Source organism: Phasianus colchicus, chromosome 7 (assembly GCF_987193195.1).
Source record: "Phasianus colchicus chromosome 7, bPhaCol1.hap1.1, whole genome shotgun sequence".
Lineage (NCBI taxonomy): Eukaryota > Metazoa > Chordata > Aves > Galliformes > Phasianidae > Phasianus > Phasianus colchicus.
Genome location: NC_143442.1, coordinates 20,039,988 through 20,061,155, shown reverse-complemented (window position 1 = coordinate 20,061,155; position 21,168 = coordinate 20,039,988). Strand labels below are relative to the sequence as shown.

The following is a 21,168-nucleotide window of genomic DNA, read 5'->3' as shown; positions in this document are numbered from 1 at the left end:
GGCTTAATAAGTGTTGCCAAAAGCCAACTGACACACAACCATTTTTGTAAAATTCTGCTTTCCTCCTACTATTAGACACTGAGATATGACTTTCTCTTCTAAGTTTTGGCACACAACAAGCATTCCATCTCTGCTCTGTGCATGGAAAATCACAAAATTTGTGTTCAGCTCTCATTATAAACTTGGAAAATAAGTTTCTTATCCAAATAATTGCTTAGTATTATTACAGTGATCATTATTGCACTGATAATAACACAGTATTTCAGCTGATAATACATCAGCTCCATATGGAGATAAACTGCAAGGCCAATGGATTCATCTTGATAACAATATGGAATTTGTTATGGAATGATGATTTTAATTTTTTCAGTCATGCATAAAGAAATCTCCAATTGATTTCATTGTCTTTTGAATGTCTGCTAGTAAGATTTTTCTCTGCGTAATATATGTATATAATCAGACTGAATCCTAACTTAGTTTGATGTTGTTGTTATTTTGCTGCTGTCTAAAGACAGTAAAGTGCATTCATAGTACTGTAGGTAGAACTCCTTGCTTTGAAAATGCCTCTTAAAAATAACAAACTTCAAGACAAATATAAGTAATAAAACCAAGTCTGTATCTACTAGGATTTTATAGGGTAGATTCATAAATGAGAGCAGGAAGTCATTACCTAACTACTATTTCTTGTATGTAGCAACCCATAAGAGATGACTCTACATCCATGAGAGGGCTCTATGTCCATCATCTTCCACCATTAAAACAGAGTCTTTGCTACTGGTAATACAAATTTTGGCCATTAAAGTTTCAGCCTCTGATTATAATTTGGGGCTGTATCATTTATCTCTGAGATTTACTCTCAATCTGAAAAGTATCTCAGCACATTCGTTCAAGAGAAGGATCTTCCACAGCGATTATGATTTTGTAGGGAGGCAAACATATAGAACTGAATTGTTACAAGTCTTCAGCTAAATTGTCTGTTAAGGACTTTGGATTAGACTGTAAGTCTTAGCACTTACTAGCTTACCAAAGCTATTTTAAGTAAAAGCTGTTAAAAATCTGTTATGTTTTGTTTAGTTCACCTGCTTCATTTCTCCCCAGTGATTCTTATAGCATACGTTCATTCCTGTGCTATTCTTTTTCATTTGTTATTTGACCATATATTTTTTAAAAAATTAAATAATCTAAGTTTAGAACACTACATATACTTCAGACATTTTGAAAATTGTCATGGACATTTATTTGCTAAAGAGTACGTTTGACACCACAAGAGTAACATTAATATGCAAATCAGTGGACTATAAAATTTGTTTTGGTGCCTCAAGGGCAGTATTTTTATAAATACAGAAGCATAATTATGCATTCTCGAGAGGACTAAAAATAATTATACAAATTTACAACAAAGCCCAAGGCAGTGTCTCCTTTTAACTGTCTGTTTTTAATATCATTTAAATCTTGTTAAAACTTAATTATCAATTCTCTTCTGTAATAATTTAGGTGGAAGATCTGAGGACTAAGTTTGCTGTTTGAAAGAGAGAACTTCATCAGAAAACAAAGACACCAAGGCATAGTCTGACATAATAGGACTATGCATAGAAAAACTTGGTAATATACATACATCTATTAACATCCACATAATGTGAAACTGAGCTGATGTCTCTTGCAACAGTAATATCAATCTATCAGCATACATGTACACCTAAATATAATATTTGTATATACATATGTATTTGTGGTAATTTATTCATTCATACTGGTATTGTTCAAGTTGTATCCTCCTGGAATGGTACTCAAGGGACGAATGCTTTTATTCTCAATTTCTGCTGCCCAGCTGTTCTCTGTCTGTGAAGGGAAGATGGCTCAGCACAGCTGTAAAAGTGAGCAGCTCTGACTTCAAAGCTGTCCGTGGCTACAGGGTTTATACAGTGTTTGAGGTGGGTACATCTCATGTTTTTCTACTGTTTGGATGCCTGTGAATCCACATTTATTTTTAAGTTTCCAAAATAGATAATCTCCTTCTCCACGGCTGCTAAAAACAGATATAATGGCAACTCTACTTCTACGTCAGAGGCATGAGGTCAGGGGAGGGCCTTGGTTTTGCATCCCCAGTAAAGCACCAGGTAAGCAACGTAAATAAAACAAACGTTGCATGGTGAAAGCCTATTTCTTTGGACTAATTTAATAAAGATTCTCTACCCATTACTGTTATATGTATTTGTCCAAAGACTCCAGCATTGCCTTCTCCCCTTTCATTAAGGGTAAAACATAGAGTAAATCTTATGGCTTCTCTGCAGTGAAGTGCCACCCTTCCACTCCTCTCCCCCAATTTTGCCTGAGCTACCAAGATGAAGAATCTAGAAAATGATTGCTTATTGACTTCTTTCATCAGTGATACAGATCCTATCAATGTGGAGATTGCTGTCTCAGGTCTTGTCTTTGTGTCATGTTTGCCAACTAGTGTTTAGTAACAAGTGTCACTGTCTGTTCCTCTGCTTTGAACTTTGAACACATTTCTGTTAGCCTTCACATCTGACTGAAAGCAGCTTTGCATTGATTTAATTCACCCTTTTTAGTATGACCATACTCACAATGAGGGACATGCATCCAAACTTCCAGCTATTGCACAATTGCCACTGGGCATAAATTCAAGTGATTTGGCACAGTGTCTGGTTGGGAACCAATTCTGCTTCATTCTATCCAGTGTATGCATCCCTTTTGATTGAAATGCCAGACGTTTGTTAGAATTACTTACTGATGCTGGTGACAGCCGTTCTCATAGCACTTCTCTGCTTTGAGATTGAGTATTCATTGAGTGTTAATGGAAATAAGAGATGCAAAATATTAAAGAATGCAATATGCTACGGATTTCACATACTTGCCTGATTGAATTAACAAATAGCCTGTTCATTTGCAAATATACAAATTCATCATATTTGTGACTGACACTTTATATGCCTCAATTTTTTTCTGGTGTGATAACACTTAAATTTCAGGATGTCAAAATTATGTTTTTATTTAACTGCATAGACTACTCAGAAATCTTGTAGGAATGGTATCCTTCAGAGCTGGAAGTCTGGAATATATAATAAGCTTATTTAATTTGTAAAACCTTGAAATTTTAATCAAGTGTTAAATAAGCTGTCATTTGCACCTGTGCAATTGAATTTGAAGTTGAGGGATTTCTTGAGCTGGACTAGGTTGTAAGTAGATTGGTTTCATCGGGCTGTAAATATACATTTGCTCCCAGTCATAGTTTGCCATGCAGCATGACTACACTGGGAGCACAAACGGAGCTGTGACACTTTCCAGGGTTTTTGCTCATCAAGCAGAAGTTGCTGAACAGCAGCAAGAATCTTCAGGTGACCTTGCCAAAGCCAACTCTGTTCTTAATTCCATTTTTTTTTTCCCCACAGGCTGTAAGTTTTGGATCTGTACTTCTTACAACTGAACTTTGTAATCTTCTAGTGGTTTTAGGTAAACCTGACAGAATTGAAAACTTTCCTAAATCTGCTCAAGCTATAACAAATGCAACATAGCACCACAAGGCCTTCCGTCTCCCCAGGGGAATAATCCAGAGGACTGAGGCTGGAAAGCTACAAAGATGTACCTAAAAAAAGCTAATTGATTTAGTGGTGTGCACACATTTAAGAAATATGATTTATTTGAGCAATCCAGCTAAATGAGATTTTATTGCTAGGCATAGGTTTTCTAGTGATATTTCAGGAAAATATCAAAGATCACAGAAATGGCAGGAGCTTGTGAAATTCCAGAAGTGTTCCCAAGTTAATTGCACGCCCCTTTGCCATTTTATTACAGCAAAATGTGACATATTTAAACACTGCCAAAGCGTGTGGTTCTTAAATGTCAGTATGTTTTTAGGAAACATAAAGGCTCCAAGATGTATGTCAAAAACCCAGATTCCCTAGATGAGTGCCACAGAAGATATTTCTCCCAAGAAGCCTCAGAAATTTCAGTCTGATATGTACTATTAAAGCAATGCTGTGACAGCACTTGAGGGCTGTCATTATCAGACTTCTTTGGACTGGATGACATCAGACAGCCCCAGGCAGACAGGCAGAAGATGAAGTACTAACACTTGCCCAGCAGCACGCCCTGTTCTTGCTGTGCCTTGGAGACTGCAATTCCCAAATAATGCCCATGTGTGAAAGGAGAAAAAAAGCTCCAGTTTGCTCTGCTTGAGGCTTGGGAAATATTAACTTTCAGCATTCTGCTGAGCAGCAGGTGACAGCAGTGCTGACATCCCAAAGAGGTAGGTAGCAGGAGGTTTGCAGCGTGTCTCTTTACATTGCCTTGTCTCTTTTGTGCTGGATTCCCCCATAGCACATCCTGTCCATTTGTCACCAAAAAATAAGATATAGTGACCGAGAGAAAGCTGCTTCAAGGGAAGGATTAATTTCATAGCCCATAAGAAAGACAGCTATTGATACTGTGTGAGGGAAACACTTATCATGCTGATGAATTTTGTGTAGCTGGTAGCGTCAGGCACCGAAGGTTTCACTTCAGACTTGCAGCCTTTGCAACTCCTGCAAGCTCTGAGGCCCAATTAAGCACCAGCAAGTTTTTAAAATTGCCTTACTTCATTGGATACCATGAGTAGATTAAATCCTACTCAATATATAAGGCCCTAGTCTTGAGTCAGTCTGTAATAGCTACGAGATACAAATCAGAGTAAGGTCCCAAAGACTTGCAGTTTTAATATATGTCAATAGCTGTTAACACTGGAGAGAAAAGTAGTGTTTCACTAATTGGATCTTTTAAATACACGTATAAGATATCCTAGAAGAATTTTCTTTATGCTGCACATCCCTGAAGGCCAACATTTTCGGAAGTTTTCATGGGAGGAAAAATACTGTTGGATTCTTTTCTAATTGCCAACAACAGCGTAATTGCACAACCCCTGCAGACAGGTTGGGCTGAGAGCAAGAATAGATGACATACTGGATGCGTTCAGGTGGGTGAACGAACAGCTATTGTGAGTGGTGTCAGACCCCAGCAGCAATGCTGCAATCACAGCATTGCAGTGTCCGGGCTGCCTTCCAGCCTCTGGTTTCTGCTCTCTTTTTCAGTTATGTACTGCCTAGCCCAGGTTACCTAAGGGTAAATAGCTGGAAAGTCTAAATAAAATGAGTTCAAAACACTTGTCAGGGGAAAGACAGACTTCCTATTGTATTACGCTGCAGAATTTAGTGCTGAGCTAGGAAATGCCAGTTCCGCTTCTCTTTGCCTTGGGGAGCTTGTCAGATTTCAGTCTCTCCAGATGTCATTCATGTCACTCTCTGTATCTTGGTGAATATAAACCCACTCTACCAGTGGAAATGGTGACTGGAAATTTGTTGATGGATATACAAATTTACATCATGCTGAAATTAAATGTAAAATAATTGGTCCTCATATCTCACTATTTTTTTCTTTTATAAAACTGCAGAAAGCTGTAAAGAGAGACTTTTTTTTTTAGCTCTCTGTCTTATAGAGTGCTGTAAGACAAGGTCTCTGTAGGGCTGCACACACATCCTTCCGCAGAAGTCCCACATGGGAAGCCAAAGAACATCAGAAAATCTTGTATGAAGATCGTATCTTGATTACTGCATATGCAGAGTTTTAGTTTATCCTGACTTATTAATCATTAATAATTTTCTAGTTGGTTATATCATGAGAATTATTCATGCCATTACTTGCAGGACCCAGTTTGATCCATTGATCAATGAACAGAGTAAGAAAAATCAAATTGTTAAAATTCAGCTATGAATGACCCACTGAAGTTAATGCCTCATTAGAGTAAACATGTAAAAGTTGCATTTCTGCAAAGTAATGAATCTGAAATTTTTGTTGCTTTGGTTTCTTACTGATCTGTTTCAGAAAAACAACAGTCCCTGGTGAATAAGAGAAATATTACTGCATGTTTCAAGTGGAGTTTATGTTAGTAAATCAGTCATTAGTCAAATTAAATAATGTTCATCTCCAGAGATAAATTATTTTCTATATCCTGGAACAAGCTAGAATATCCCCCAAATCACATACGTTTAAAACTGTGATTGCAAAATATATTATTGAGGTGTACCATATTTGCATAGTTTGCATGTACAATGAAAGCTTTGTGTTATTTTTCTTTACGAGGCTGTTGCTAGCAAATTGCTGGATTACCCAGGAGACTTATTGAGATCAGAGAACAAGCCTAAAGAACTGCATAAAAAGGTCATGCCTAATACTAAAGATACTCAGCACTATGGGCTTTAAAAAGTAGTGTTATCCATCCAAAAATAGCAGTAGGAGCCATGGGAAAATAGTATGCTATATGTCCATCTAAACACACTGACATCAGTGGGCATTGCTCGTGCAAAGGCCAGAACTAAGTATTATATATATTGACAGGTTTATTGAAGTAAAGCTGTAGTATACCCTCAGTTTGTCTTTTAGAATTTGTAATTTTTTTTTTTTTTTCCAGCAGGTATTAAAAAATTGGGATATATATCAACTATATTTTGGTTTCTCTGTACGGGAGAACTTTTATTTTATTTCAGTTCTCCATAATAATACATTTTTTGATCTCACCAGTTAAACCCCAGCATTTTGTTGTCATAAGAGGAGATACAGAAGAAAGCAGGGAGAGGCAGCTTATTGCTCAAAACCTGTGTTTTCAATGAACTTCAGTAAAAGGAAAGCTCAGAGAGAATAACAGCTAAGTGACAGAAGAAATATTTACGTTAACATTCTGAATGGTTGATTAAAGTGGATTTGAACCATCTTCTGCCACATCTAGCATTTTGTGAATTTCTGCTAAGTGCCTTTGAGTAGTTCTCTAAAGTTTGTCACTATCTGCTTTGTTTTTGTAGCTGTAATGTGAATAAAATACTGTCATCCTGCCTTCTACAAATATTGAATACAGAGAAGATGCTTTTCCATACTGACCCACAACTTATCAAGCTTTTGTTTGTTTGTTTGTTGTGGCATATATTTAGATGTCCACAAGCTTCAAACTTTATTACATTATTAGTAATTTTTCATACATTTTTATTTTTTTCTTAAGGTATATGAATTTTCCCCAAATCCTACTAATTTGGATAAGAAATATATTTCTGCAGCTATTGTTAGAACTGTAAAAGTGACCCAGAGTTCAGCTCAAAATTTGTGCAAGCAAGATTTCAGCTGTTGCTGGATACAGTGTTTGGGTTATTAACATCATTAGAGTCCAGCAGGTAAGAGCTGTATACATTTCTTCGACTTGAAGTTTTAAATTTCTGCTTCTTTCAACTCTTCTTTTGTTAATGCATAGAACTCACTTATTGCTTGTAACCAGAAAAAGTTACCAGAGAAAAATGTTATAAATGTCATAAATTATTCTTATGCTGTGAGAATGAGTTGTGTATCCTGTCTATGCTTCATCTGAAGTGTTCTCACCTTCCAAAAATAGCTCAGCAGAATGGTCTCAGTTCAGGGATCCAGAGGGACTGAATTTAATCCAGGTTCCCTCACTGGTCTGCAGGGTGACCTTGGGCAATATCTGTACTGTTTTCCTGCTTGCTAAAATGAAAATAATAATACTTAGGGCCTTTGCAAAGCAATTCCAGAGCAGAGCATATGAATCAATAACATCTTCTTCTTAAGATATCTTCCAGGATACGGGAAACTCATCTTCCCACTTGCATTAGTGAACATTCAGCATTTAGAAATGCAAAATTATAAAGATTACTATATGGAAGGAAGATTATGAGAAGTGTTCCCTTCATCAATGAGCTACCAGTTGGAATGTGAAGGAAAACACTACTATGGTGATGTACCATTTAGTGTAATGAAGAATAAAATGTGTGTGAGTAGGGTGGCTACCAGTGCAGTCATACTGTATTACACTTGCCTGTGCTGGTGTGAAATAGCTTAAAACTTACAAGCAGTTTGAAACCCCTACATTCACTTTTCTAGACTTTCAGATTTTGTGGAGAGATCTGTAAGTTTAGACAGAAGAGGAAACCTGGAGAATTCCGGCCATGTGCGCCTAGTTCTGTGCACGGGGGACTCTTTTTCCTCAAGGTAGTGCTATAGCCTCCTCTGTGCAAATCTAGCCTAGGTCATCTTGTCTTAGCATACAAGAATTGCAGAAAGCACAATTTTTGCCTTGTCTCCATGTGCCTGCTGACCCGCAGAGCTTTTCTGCCAGCCAGGCCAGTGCCTAAGTTGTGCATCTAGCTTGGATACTGTCTCAGGATTTTCTAAGTTATTGCACTGACTGGGCATCATCTACTCAGCAGCCTCAGTGAGCACTGGCAGTAAATTAAAGTATTTTAAGCCTTGCCAGAGATCTGTGTGCCAGGTAAGATCCTGTGGCTATGCTGCAAGGTGACCTCCCTGTCCAACAGAAGCAGCTTCCAGGCCTGGGGGGTGTTCAGTGGGCCAGTGGGTGAGCAAGGAAACATCTCTTAGGAGAGGTCTGATCTTCCCAGCCCAGGACTTGCCCGGTAGTGCTGCTACGGATACTCAGGGCAAGACTCTTCATCTGCCCATTCCAGCTACTCTTGGTGGGGAGGCTGCAGCCCCATCAGCTCTGTGTTCACAGATGCAGGAGGCAGCCCTGGCCATTCCCTCTCCATGCCTGGCTCAATGGCTCCATTGCCCTTCTGTTGGGAAAAAGGGCAATTGGAAACATGGGAGAGAAAGGCCTCCTAATGATACAGAAAAGAATTGAAGACTAGGGAGCTTGCTTTGGTTTTCATTAAGAATGAATTAAAATCTGTCTTGTAATAGGCATTGGACTCAGCCCATCATGAAGATTGCTTGAATGTTCCATCCCTACCACATGGGCAAGAGTCAGTGGGTAGTGTGCACTGAGATCCAGCCCCACCCTTTCTATTCAGAAATTCTCCTTATTGTTTATTTAAACTGGCTGAATATCTCCCAAAACACTGTGTAGGTATCTAATAATATGGACTACAAACATTGGGATATCACTGGCTTATACTGTTAGAGTCTCTCAGTATAAACTAAAATAAGATCGTAATGTTTATCCATTTTCCTTGATATAAGCATAAAAGAAAATTTGCTGTTGGGTGTGGTACAATATTTATGATTAAATGCTTTATTCATACTTGTATGTCAATCTATTAGTATGCTGTTAATTCAAACGTTACTATGATGTATTTTATCACCATTAGCACATTTATCACAGGTAGATGTGAAACTTAGACAAAGGTGTACATTCTCATTAATGATGAAGAGCCTATTCATCTTACTAGAGTGTAATTAATGTTAGTTACAATACTTAATTTTTCACTGTTTGTCACGGTGCATATTTAGCATTTCTTCTGTCCTTTATCAATCTGCTCTTCTATCATATGAGCACATCAGAAAGATATATGTAAGTATCTGACCTGTTTTGTTGCCTAATTTTTATACTGTTACGAGAAATTGAATAATTTTATTTTTGCACCCTAACCCATGCAATGTTTCAAAAAGCAGTCTGTATAGCATTAGCCTCTCTTTTGGGTTCTGGGTTTGGTGGTGTTCTTTTTCTGCTTTGTTTTGTATGTGTGTTAATAATGTAGCAATCAGGCAACCAAGCAAAGCAAGGAACACAATGAGGGTACTGAAGATCACTGTGTAGTACTGTGCTATGCAAGGTTTAATAGTCATAGCTGTTCTCCTACATTTGCAGTTTTTTTGTTTGTGGAGTAATGGAAGGCAATGATAGTACCTCCTACCAAGATGAGAGTGCACTTATAAAGGTATTCATCAATATTTAGTTTGGAAAGCAATAATAGAAAAAGCAGCTTACCTTTCCAAAGGCTAGTGAAGTTTTAAGAAGGGTGCTGACTCCAAATAGAGATGATGCTGCCTTGGCTACTATCTCATAAATGAGGGTGAGAAGTCCACCCCCTTCTGGTCACTCAGGTTTATTGCTTGCACCTGTGCTCCCTGGGTTAGCCACACCTTCTCACCTCGTACTCAATCACAGGTTCAGGCCATATCTTAGCAATTCTCAAACATACTAATAGTAAAGTTGTGTGAGCTATGCAGCTATGAAATGCAAGCAGGGTGTGTCTGAAACATGTACAGTACTAGCAAAATGTGTGTTACAACAGCTTGTTGTTATATGTTGTTTTGTGAATCATGTTGTTAGCAATCATAGTCAAACTACAACCACTTGTTCAGCAGTGCGAGAGTGGAAGTAATGGCTGATGTGGAAAACACTCTGTGAAGAGTTAAGTAAAAGGGGAAGAGCAATGACTACATACTTGGATTTGCTCACCAGCACACCTGTAAATTTAGCTGTGCTGGAATCCCATAGTTGTGTATGGGCTCCAGGAACAACACGATCACCTCACCTCAACCCTGGCCACCAAACCAGTTTAGTTTCTTGCTTATCCAAAGTTCCCCTCAACCTGTATAGAAACAGATTTTCCATAATAATACTTGGGAAAGTGTCTTTTGGGAAAAAAATATTTGAACTGGATCAACCAAGTGCTTCGTGTCTAGTGTTCTGTGAATGAAGAATGAATTTGGGATCTTTTTCTCCAAAATTTTAAATCTCTCTCTCTCTGACAGAAAGTACGCCTATTCCTATTCATTAGCTCCTTTTCTTAATTGGCAGACTTTACATTTCTAAGCTCTTTTGATAATAACCAAGGTTAGAGAAATTAGCCATTATTTTTTGTGAAGTTTCCTCTTTTGTAACCACTGTTTGAATTCTGGCACAGTCTGTTCTTCATGCCAGACATGAAACTGACCACTACACATCTCTACAATACTTCACATCTCTATGATAACGAAGTAGGTCTTAAACTTTCATTCAAGCCAACAAGGGCTCACCATTACTGCAGAAAACCTTGAAGATATTAGAAAAAATAGGTTATTTGTATGCCTTGAATTAATCATGATTTCCCTGTCACTCACCATAAGTGAAGTGTAAGGCAAACAAAACAGGGATTTAGCATATTTTATTATAAAAAGTCGATTTGGACACAATCACAGTAAGTTTAATTGTAGATTAGTAACAAACTAAGGATATAAATACTAAGTTAACTTTAGGTGTTTTAAACTAAATGATAGTTGGAGGTGTTCCACAATGACTGTGGAAAGTACAAAAATAACTTGTAATGTGAACAGAATTGAGTAAATTTTTCCATGGTACCAAAGCAGTACTTGACAATCAGTTTTATTTCTACAATTGTTCTAAAATCTTTTCGTTAAACAAAGAAACGCCTTCCTTTGAATTTGACCAACAAATTTTCCATAATAAAGCAAAACTCCCGAACTAACAGACTCTGCCATTCTCTTTCCTCTACTCATCCCTAAGTCACTTAAACAGAGGGAATTGCTTAAGCAAAATTATTAAACAGCAAACTTCAGTTTATGTCAATTTTAACTGATGGAGAACAAATACAAAGAAATGATGAAATTGCCTTTAACCTTTACAGCATTACAAAGCTAGTTATAAAAACAAGCTGTAAAATACACCAAAAAGGTGAGCATTTCACTCAATTTTGATTTGGCCATTTTGCTTTCAGAAGGAATTTATAAAAACACGCAGGAAAAACGAACATTTGAACTTAAAATGATCCAGGTTTATTTTTACTCCAAAAGAAGAAGTCTCAATAGAGCTATTGATTTTCTAGCATTCATCCAATATTGCACAGAAAATGGACCTGACCTTGCAATCCCTAACAGAGACAAGGAAGCAGTCATTACAGTCATGGGTTACAATTGATTTTAGTGGAATTACTTGCATAAGTAAGGGTTTTCAGGGTACGACCTGTTGTCCCATGAGCAGTAAGACCAGGTGTACATGGTTGTGGGTTCCTCTCAGCTCAGAAGGATGTGGTTTACCTTCCTGTTATATATCCTATGTTTTTATTCCTGTGTATTTATTCCATACTGTTTTTGTTTTCTGGCTGACAGAGTCTCATCATTTTGTCAAGAGCCCCAGTCCTCCTTCCATATTGAGAATTTTTTTTTTTTTTTAAACTGTGTCTTCAAATGTCATTCTGGGCTCCAAGCTAATCCCTGCTTTTATATCTTTTCCTTCCTCTGGTTCTGTTTCCTATGACAAAAGCCCCACTATCTCTCACTGCATTTTTTAATTCATTACTACATTTTGGAACTCTCTAGGGATGATTGAGAATGAGACATTGTTGTACTCTGAACAACAAACACAGAGTAATTGAAAGCTAAAGCCTCAACTCCCTTTCCCAAATGCTGTGAGTTTCTGCCTACCTCTACAGAGGTTTCTTCCCACAGCTGCTGTAGGAATGCAGCTCCAAAACTGCACTGCTCAGATTGATAAAAACCTCCTAACTGTCAGTTTGCAGCCATTTTATACACGTTTGTTCTTTATCTCAAACACTTCTTTTTCCTCTTCAGTATTTGCTCACTGATGTGATTAAAATAAGTCACATCTCCTCTCTGCCTTCATTTTGCTACATTAAATGTGAGGAGAGCGGAGGAAAGGTGTGCCAGAAGCAAAGTGACCATGTGTTTGTGCAGAGCTGTGCACGGTTGTGTTGTGCAGTGCCTGGCACGGTTGTCCTGTTGTGATTCAGGGCTCCATGGGCCGACTTCGTTACAGAAGGGGATAGCAATGACCCTCTGGAGGATGCTGCCAGCTTTATTCTGGGTGGACACCATTATTCATTCAATTTTCACTGAGTTGCAAAGCTTTAGTACAAGAATTCTAGCAATTGATTATTTTTGTCAGTATTTTCAAAGAAATGAAGTAATGAAATGTACAGTATGTTTCAGTTTGCAATGATCATTTTGATGTTCCATTTGCAATGGAAATGAGCATATAACATATTCATGTGTACAGATAAGGAAAATGACAAACATTAACAACCCTTGTTCTATTCATTTATCATATCCAGCAAAAAAAAATCCATCCTTCCATAGTTTTGTTTTAGCAGCAGAATGCAAAACAAAAAAATATGAATTAATAGATAAAATAAGCTTAATTACTTTCTAAGTAAGTTTTACCTGAAAATGACTATAATCCAAACCAGAAATTCTTTGTAAATATATCTACTAAAAATAGGTAATTCCATGCCAATTTTGTTTTATCTTCACACATTGCTTTATATGTGCTGTGAGATAAAATTGCCTGTGGAATCAAATAAATGCATGTGTATGTGTGTACACTTAAATTCTTGTGGTCAAGCAGCATCTGGTCTGCAGCTCTCAGTCTGTTTAAGCAGACTGCAGTGTTTGCCTTATCAATGTCAGTCAGTTTCTGCACAATTTAATCGCCACTAAAAAGAAATATTTTGCTCTTACGGATATAAAACAGCATGCTGAAGATAAATCATTGCAGCTTGCCTACCTTAAAATTTTAGACACAACCTGAAGCTTGCAGCTCTTTTCTCCTCTCATCTCAATGGGATGCTAACCTAACAGTCACAATTTTAAGAAAGGTAAATTGTTTTGAGCAAAAACAAATTGTCCTGACAGTATCACTTCATGGGGTGACATTAAGGAACATTGGGCCTGGGGTTAACAACTTACACCTGGGTCTGGAGAACCAGAGTGAAAGAACACATGGAGAAAGGAAAATAGGCACTAAGTTCTGGATGCTCCAAGCGGTGGGCTGAAGCAGTTCTGCAGCAGACATCTCAAAGCTTGCGAGGCGGCTCGCTGTTAGCTGCCTTCCTGCTGCAGCACTCCTGCCAGATCCGGGAGGAATTGTTATCTGTGACTGTGAAGATTTCCTTTACTCCTCTTTTTCTGAGGTATCTAGAGAGACTGAGCTGATAGTTGCTGAACAGTAAAGGAAAGCAATACCTGTTTTTCTCTGTTGTCTGCAGCAGAAGGTGCATGTGCCAGAGAAAATGAGCCACCTCCTAGGAGTTGGTGGGGGTCATGCACTGCTGGTCGGGGCATCTGGTGAGCTCTGCAAGCATGATCTCCATGCCACAGGTGGAACTGCTGCAGGGTCGGGGCCTGCCTGCTGTGACCTGAGCATCATCGCGTCCTGACGCGGCCACGATAATTAATGTGGGTTCTCAAGGAGAGATGGAGACATCAGAGATCGGTCTTGGGGAGCCACTGCCAGTCAGGCTCCCGTTGGCTCCCATCACTTGATGTGTGTTAAAAAATATTGTATGATTCAAAATTATACCTGTAAAACCTACAAGTAGAAAATTACTGTGTGCATTTATCTTTAATAACAACCTTGTGCATATTTATAGTACTAGTTTAGTAGAATGTGTTATACTAGTTTATTTCCCAGTCTGTTTTAAATGATATTATTCATTAGTAGTCATGAAGTGGTATGACATATTTTTTATGTTGCGTGTTTGTCACAAAGGTTCTTAATACCTTTTCATAATGAAAGGGGATAAATGCACACATAGAATATTTGAAATTGTGCTTGTATGAGCATGGAGCGTTGTCTTAGGGTATTAAATTAGCATTTGGTGCTGCTCTGCTTTGTATGCATTTCCAGCAACTGTTTCAGCTAGAAATCACTATAATACACCTATATTCTGCTTCCTCAATTCATATGGCATTTAAATCCTGCCCATAGTGTGTCTTATAAATATAAATATGCAACTGAATTTAATTTTAAGCATGCAACATATTATTTTCCTTCTAATTAAAGTGTGATATTGCAATGTGGTAGCTGCCTAGGGCAAACAGAACGCAGCACTATGCCAAACCTAAAGGAACACAGGTGCTGGCTGAGGGCTGGCAGGGGAATGGGCATCAGGGCTGCAGTGGCTCCAGTGTCCGTGGGCATGCCCTAGTGCCTGTGCCCTGCTGTCTTCTGGTGCTTCTGCCACTGTACTCAGCAGCACAGCCACTGTCCTGATCCTCACTGCCTGCAGGGCCCTGAAGTTGGCTGACTGCAGCCAGACCCTGGTGGCTCTGGGACAGAATGGATGGCCGGCTGCAGCAGCTCAGGAGTTCCTGTTGCGTGCTCTATGGATTAAACAAAACAACACACATCAGCCTTCTGTATAAGAACTCAAAAACTGTTAATGGCCATCTTCAGTATTGTAGCAACAGCCAAACCCTTGAAAAGAGGAAGTTTTCATTGAAACAGCTTTCATTTTAAACATTGAAATTTGGTATAGTATAGAGTATGAAATAAGTTTTGAAAGGAAGCTGATGATTAAGAAGAAATGCAGTGGGCATTTAATAAATGGAGGAACCGCAAGATAATTAACTGGCATGCATAAAGATTCATGCTTTATACCAAAATTTTAATTTTGCACATAAATGTGCCTGATGTAGGCAGCATTTAATCACCTAGCTGACAGGAGTAACTACTTTCATTTAACCTTGACTGAAGATCATGAATTCTAACAGGTTTAATTGGATACATCATTTAACAGAATGAACAGAGCAAATTTTTCTCAATTCATAGGTTCTGATTGACATGCACCAGCAATAAGGCGTTGCACAATTAAAGCTGATCTGTATTCCTGGCCTGGGCAGCAATTGCCATAGTGATGTGACACTGTTTGATCACTGTGGCACTGAAACTATACTGAATTTCCCCTTGTTTTGAAAAGGGCAATGCTGTAAAAAAAGAGAGAGAGAGAAAGAAATTTTGGCACTTTAATTTTATTTTTTTTCACATTAATCACATTTATATGCACAAACTGTAAGGGAAGGAACTTGTCTTTTTATCAGTAACTCAGGGGAAAGAAGGAAAAATGGTATCTTTTTATCCATTTAGCACATTATTTATGGAAAGTCACAAACGTGGCTCATCCATTAGGTTGCAGTCCACTCTGGGCCCGATTGCTCTGGGCTCCCTCCTGGACAGGGAGCCCAGACCCCCCCTGCCCAGGCCCATGCCCACCACAAACACCATGCCAAAGGAGGGGAATGAGGCAAGGTGTTCACATTGCAAATGAGCTAGAAGGAAATGGAGGGAAGGAGAGGTACCCAGCAGTGAGCAGCGTGTGTTTCCTGGCATGCACTGTTTCATATGATAAAGCCTTGAAAATAATTATGGAGGAGCGGACCAGTGTCAGCCTCACAACATGGCTCCTGTCCAGCTGCACTCTGCCACTACTGGCTCCCACAGGTCATGGTTTTGCCCAGTATGAACTGAAATTGTTCTTTCTCTGTTTAACCGCATATATATGGGTTTTTATGTCTCGGTTGTCTACTTATTTCACCCCAGATAACTAATGTTTATTTTATCCTTTTAGAAGACAAAAAGCTGTTGAACAGTGAATGGAGAGCAGGGCACTGTGCTGTGTTTCAGCCTGGCTCAGTAGAGCCAAAACAGTGAAAAATCATTTCTGGTTTTTTGGGACCTGCTGAAGCAGCACCAGGTAGGTTTTGCTGCCTGCCCAGGAGCTGCAGCAGCCTCACTTGGTGCAGCAAGTCACTTTTTTTGCCCTTCTTTCTCTTTCCATTCCCTTGGGTTTAGAGCCAGGCCCTTGATCTCTCTTGTTGTCCATTGTCAGTCATCATTTGTGTGCAGGTAGTGTAAATACACAGCAGCAAGTTTTGTGGGAGTGTGTTGCTGTGGAAGACCAAGATCTTAGGTGAAACTGGGATTCTGATGGGCCCAAGGACCTGAACTTTAACACCTGGAAGACGTTGGTCATTTTTGAGACCTTTAAAATTCAATTATTTATAATATCTTTCTCTGTCTGAGGTCTTTCTGATGTGATTCATTGTACAAAGCAGAGGTATTTGCCAGAGTAATTATCACACGCTAACATTTTTAATAGTTTCAGGTAAATGGCTGGACCATGGTGCGGCCTGCACAGCCACCTGAGGCTGCTGCTGAAACATGACGCAGCACACCTGTGGTGGGCCCCAGCCCTGCCTCCCTGCTCCGCGCAAGTTGAGCCTTCTGCAAAGGCTGTCTTGGGGCTGCTTAGAAATGGTTGTTCTGTCATTCACTGTTCTTCCAAACCACCTCAACAAAACAACTGTCTGCCCCATCACCTAGCTCCTTCCTTGTCCCTAAGGCAGGGCACTCTGATGAGGTCACTCAGCATTACTCTGGGGAAAAGCACAGGGAGTCCCCAGGTCAGCACTGAGGTCAGTCAGGCGGCACAGGCACCTGCTGCTCAGGAAGGCCACCGTTTCCCATCCATTTTGTTGGCTGCGTGCTCTCTCTACACATGTCCACAAAAATCCACACATTTGCTGTGTGGGGGCCTTTGCAGCTGCCCCACACTGTATGCTCCTGCCCAGCCACCATGCTGCACTCCCTCATGCTCCTCCCTGGGGACAATGTGGGTTGTAACCCAGTGGGACTGTCTGCATGCCTCATGCCACAATGCAGTGGGTGCGGAGCTGCCTGCTCCTAGGTCTGGGGATTTCAGGCTGCTTTTAGTAAGGCTCACTGCACTTGGAAACCAGTCTAATTGAAAGTCAGCAAAGGACACCGACTTGTGCGTTTGCAAGTGTTTTATCTATCAATCATCTTTAAAATTTCTATTCTCTTCAGTTTCCAAACAGACGTCTTTGCAGAGAGCTTTTGATCACCCATATACAGCAAATATAGCTGTAGTAAGAAATATATCTTGCTACATTTCAAAATTCTGTGGGAGAAGGTGGCATTTCTTTTTTACTGATTGATACAAGATCAAGTTTGCAGTTTCATTTTTAATGCTGCTGTGAGCAAGCAAGGGACATTAGAAGACTGGCCATGATTTTCCAGAGCTTTTCCCAAATCTGCCTTTGGAACACGACCTAGACAAAAGCTCGAAGAGCGGTTGATGTTTACACCTTTCTTACACTGCATAATTTAACTTCCAGAAATATAAAATGGGACAGCAGAAATATTTTTGTGTGTCCTTACAATGCCCAAGTTGTTTCTCACTGTTTTCATTTGAAGGAACTAGACATAATTCTGGCTGCCTTAACCACTGCCTTTGAGAGCTACAGCTGAGAAAAGCTGCTGCCAGGAAGAAGTGAATAGAACTAACAAGGCTATTGAGCTGGCCAACAGATTAGTGAAAGGTCTGAGGTGAGGTCCTACAGGGCAGGCTAATGAAGCAGCCTACAGAAAGCACTTCTTTGTTATACACTACTGATCTGGCAATAACAGAGGCACTTAGCAAAGAACCTGATGAGCTGAAAAAATTATGTCATTATCATTCATTTTTTTCATAATAGAAACATGTTTTTGACCTTTGCATTTTCTTACATTTTGCCTCATTGTGGTATGTATTAACTGTAAGATTACCTGGTAACTAACCTATCCAACAACATTATGAGAAGAGAAATAGTCAATCAGAGATATTGACAATGAAGACAATTTATTAAATAGAATGACTGTATTTGCAATGATTAAACAACACTAATGATACTGCCCTGGGTTGGGATACACAGAATATAACACAATTTGCACTACTTAGTTAAGCAATATGATAATTCTCTAATTATCTCTCCGAGATTTGCAATGGGTATTCCAGGAGAGAATAAACAATGGCAAAGCCATGATTTATCAAAAATCCATTTTGTCTGTTGATCCAAGCTGGCTCAAGGGAATCTGTAGCACTGATGGATTTTTCATTTATCATTTGTCTCCTGATGAGGCTGCTTTTTGTACACATGCACACATACTTTTTTAAGATACTTTATTTTATTGTAACATTCATTTAGGAACTCTCTTGCAGAGCCTCTCCGCCACGGTAGGTGTGCTCTGCTACCGGCTCCTTCCAAGCTGAGTTTGATAAACAAACATGTTGTAACCAGCAAAAATAGAAGATCCATTTGTTATTAACCAAAATTACATGGCTGAGCATGGCTAGTAGAACTTAAAATATAAAATAGTGCTTAGAGTTATTTCCTGAATCAATAGAAAGGATTTATTGACTGAAGGGGAGGGAGGGCACTGCAGAAGGCCCATTGTTTCTGTTTTAAGAAGCAAGATGAATGCATTTAAAATGTTAACATCCTGGCTGAAAGTATAATGTATTTTAGTGATTAATAATGCCTGTAAAATTAAATCATGTACCTAATACAGAATAATAAAATAAATAACATAGCAGACCTCTTTAAAATGCGATGATAAATGATTGTTCTAAGGCGGCTGATAATAATATTTTCTTCCACCTAACAGATCATATTGTTTGGTTCTACCATGTCCCTCCTGCTGTGGCTGACAAGTGCTGGAATAGCATACATATAGAGATGAAAGGGAAAGTGTGTGTACGTTGGGGGGAGGCATAATGAAAAATAATCTAAAGGAGGAAACAGAGATGAAAGGAGAGAAGGAGAGATGAGCCATTCACTAGATGAAGACAGTAAAATGAATTTTAATGGACAGCCCTTCAGCTGGTGCCTCCCAGAGCAGCAGCCCCATGGAGGTGGCCAGCTCGGCAGTCTGGCGATGGGAGAGTGAACTCATGGAGAAAATCTGTTTTGTTCCAGTCTGCGGTAAGCAACAAGTTGCTGTTTACCATTAGCAAACACGTTAATACCGCCAGTAGCGGTGGGTTTCTTTGCCATATTTTTTTTCTGAGAAGACACTCTCCTATTTCCCTAGTTTTGGGGCTGTCATTGTCATGAGAATTGCTGAAGATGTAAGAAAATGTAATTGTTCACAACATTCCTTATAGTAAGTAAATATGCAGAATTTCTTTATGAATATACTTGTACCATGACAACGTTAACAAATATCCAAATGTATGTGCTTTCCTCTAATTCTTAAGGAAAGCGTTGCCCAAACAGCAGAGGAACTGAGTGATAGTCTCTAGCCAGAGCCCAGGAAAACCTTGCACCGAGTGTCATGCCAAATCTTTTGCTGCCTTTATGGCATAAAAGATCCTGCCCCAAAGTAGAAACTCTGTTCGCCTGCCTTCTTGCTGAGCCCTGGCACACAGGCACTGTTTTTGGGGGTCGCAGGAGTAGTTGTTACTTCGTACCAAGGAACTCTTTGCTTCTGACAGGTGCCAATTACACTGTGGACATCTGCCCTGGAGGCACTGAATCAATCTGACAACTCATTTTATATCAATCAAACAACAACCACTTTCAATAATTTCCCATCCAGCTGGGACTGAATTTGCACAAGTGATCTATGTATTAGAGACATTGCCAATCCACAGAGATATTCAGAACCATGATTATGTTCTGTTTTCCCACAGAAACTCTTGCATCTGCACAAGAAAGCAACAACTTTTTTCACTATGCAAGAGGATGCTGACAACTCAATATTGGTCCCTGGCTGCCAAACTCAACTTGCAACAGGCAACTCGTGGCAGAATAGAAGAATTTTTTTGGTGTCCTGCTTGCCACGTGCAAATCCCTTCAGTTGATGTTATAATAGATGTGGATCCATAAGCTAATGCTGAATAGTTCATTATTCTTTAGCCATAGTAGTCAATTTGTATTAACAATAGGTGAATGTGTCTTTAATCTTATTTTCTAGGTAGAAAATATGAGACAGGCTTATCAACAAAGCAGTAGTAGAAGCAAGAGAAAACACAGTGCAGGAATGTATTTGATTGCAATTTTTAATTCTTTTGAACTCACTTTTGAAGCGGTGTTGGCATGAGCTGCAGTCTGTGGGTGCTTCACTCAAAAAGCACGGCGATAAGGGATGGCTTGCGTGTAATACCTTCCTCACAGCCCTGTATTTTTTTAAACACACAGTTAATCAGAAAACTTCTTGCAGCTCTTCCACTCCCTTTTTGACCTGTTAAACCACCATGTTGCTTATATGAACTTCCTTCAAATACTTTAATAGAACAGTATATTTGGAGGCAATGAATTGGTACAGTATTCTTCGGGAAAGACCCAAAATGTGCCCCTTGCTATTGTTTGAAGTACATTTACTAACTGACTGGAGCTAGAGGTGACAACTAACCCACAGACCTCAGGAATATGGTTAGCGAGCCAGAACAGTAGGCAGGCTCACCTTCTCCTTGTATTCTGTTGAGAGCTATGCCCTGCTGTTTGCATAAGGGGACCGGCTTTTATTATTCTATTCTGTTCCCACTACTGTGCACCAGGGCAGCACAAAGCAAGATTTAGTGCTTGGATATAGTATTTGCTTGCTGGCAATTGTTATAGCTAAGGCTTCACTGAGCCTTCCGTCTTAACCTGCTGTTCTCCCATGCTCGTAATATTCTTTAAAAAAAATTTCTTTTCATCTGAAATTTCTCATGCTTGTTATCAGCTGAATTTTTTTTTTTTTTTTTTTTTTTTTTGAGAGAGAGAGACGGAGTAAAATTTATTCATTCATATTTG

At 39.2% G+C, this 21,168-nt stretch overlaps 1 long non-coding RNA gene across 1 annotated transcript; it reads left to right on the top strand.

Annotated features, from left to right (window-relative positions):
• The first annotated feature begins 15,393 nt into the window (after positions 1-15,393).
• Positions 15,394-20,827, top strand: LOC149917255 (uncharacterized). Its single transcript, XR_016468027.1, has 3 exons — positions 15,394-16,046; positions 19,037-19,353; positions 20,064-20,827. It is a non-coding gene; the product is annotated as an uncharacterized LOC149917255 (long non-coding RNA).
• The last annotated feature ends 341 nt before the right edge of the window (positions 20,828-21,168 follow it).